We start from the raw sequence: 2,193 nt of genomic DNA on the forward strand, positions 1-2,193 counted from the left end.
GGGGGGGGGGGGGGGGGGGGACTTGTTGGCAGGGCCCTGCAATGTTTTCAGAAGCACAGACTTCTGGCAGCATCGCTCAATATGATGGAGAAAAATGCCTGCTGCTAATGAAAGCCAGCAGTGTCTCTTGAATTGGACTATAACCCGAAAGGCATTATGTAACTGAGATACCGTAAACATTTCAAAATTGTCTCTCAACAAATTATCAGTGTTTATTTTTTCCACATTATATCTGATATTTTTGAAACAGTTTGTAATTGAAAGAACTGCTCTGAATGTAGACAGCGTCTCTTTTGAAACCAAGAACATTTTGCCTGCAATTATTTTTCTATTTGATTGTCCTTTGGCCAACAGATTTCAAGAGGGCAAGTAACAGGCATAGTTTTGGGATGTTGGTACGTTATTTGCAAGGAAGTAATTTGTATTCATAAATAGTCAAAATACAAAGATTGACTTTGCGGCTTTAGGTTAATTTTATATGTTTTATTTAGGATGTGCAATTTTGATTTGAATCACTGTGACAAAAACAAGACCCTGGCTTATCAGAGATGTGCAAACGCTGCATCTGCAATAATCAGCGACATATGAATGCTCCTCTTTCACTCGTGTTTTCATAGTGGTGTTTTTAACCCGAGCTCGGTCCTGCACCTACAGTATGTATTAGTCAAATATTTATTTTGTTCAGAAATACGTGGCTATATTGAGATGGGAATAGGGTAAGATGATTTAATGGGCACATCAGAGAGCCCTCTTGGGTGCCAAAATTTTGCGATTTTGGTGGTCTTCTCTCAGAGATCAGACACCTGAAGGGTCGTTTAGGAGACCACGGGATGCCATGATTCAAGACCCACTGAGGGGACATGAAAGTGTGCAGAAGATGGAAGGGCCTGGATGGCAATTACTGCTCATCAAGGCACATTTCAAAGGGTGACTAAATTGTTGAGAGTCATGCATTAGCTAGATTTACAGATTTTCCCCTTGGTGTCTTCCCTAAATAGTCAGGGTGGGGAAGCAACATTTTTATGTCTGCACACATATCATCACTACACAATAAACTAAGTTAGATTTTTCAAGAGTAAGAAGTTAATCCAACCTTACATTTAAAATGCAGAAGAATTCCTTCCTGTCCAACTTACATATTTGCTGTACTGTTTACTGACTGCTGCTGAAGCAAAGCACAGTATAACCATTTGATCCAACTGAAATAACAGAAAACGAGACATTAAAGAAAAAATCTGTCTCAGTCTTTATTTGGAATTCTAAATCTTCCGCTCTTCGACTTTCATGCTGCGGACCAGCATAGAAAATGTGATTTTCCAGTAAATTTAATGAACCAACTTTCACTCAAAATAGATTGAACAAACATTTCATCCTTAAAGCTATTTCCTCTGGATGACTCCGTGCCACATTTGAGAACAGAAAAAGTTTCTAACTTACACATTGCACTTCATATATCACCATTAACGTCAAATGTCATAATCTTAAAAATAACATTTGTCTTGTTGTATTTTTTTCCGTGTCATGAAATTTGATGAAATGTTCTAAAGTGTCCTTTGTGTTGTCCTTTGAATAACCAGCCACAGGAATAGATAGTTCCAGAAGGCACTACTAAAGTTACAGCATGAGGGGAATCAATCATGACACCCGAGTTCTGCTTTTTCACTTAAAAAAAGTCGTAACACTTAATCACTATACAATTCCTGGTTTAAAAGCATTGGAAGTACTTGTAAATTCCTTCATGAATAACAAGTTATACATTAAATAATAATGCAGTAATCTCTCTGTAGTAATTTACTGCAGTAAACACATGTGTACACTGTAGAAAACTCACATGTACAGTACGTCAACACAGAGTAAACAGAAAATGGGGTGTTAAAATATGTTGTCAGTAACATACTGTTTGTCTGTGTTATTCCAAAGAGGAGAATGTGCTATGTGGATGTATTTTGAGGGTTATTGTTATGAAACAAATGAGTTTTTTTTAAGATTATTTTTTGGGCTTTTCCGCCTTTAGTTTTTGACAGTTAGTGTTAGTGAGAAAGGGGGAAGACAGGTCTGTAGTCAAGACCACCTTTGTCGAGTCCAAGACAAGTCCAAGACCAAGACTAGTCGAGTCCAAGCCAAGACCGAGTTCAAAGCGGTTTCGAGTCCAAGACAAGACCGAGTCCAGGACAGGAAAAAAAGGTCTTATGC

This window comes from Etheostoma spectabile, chromosome 18, assembly GCF_008692095.1.
Source record: "Etheostoma spectabile isolate EspeVRDwgs_2016 chromosome 18, UIUC_Espe_1.0, whole genome shotgun sequence".
NCBI lineage: Eukaryota > Metazoa > Chordata > Actinopteri > Perciformes > Percidae > Etheostoma > Etheostoma spectabile.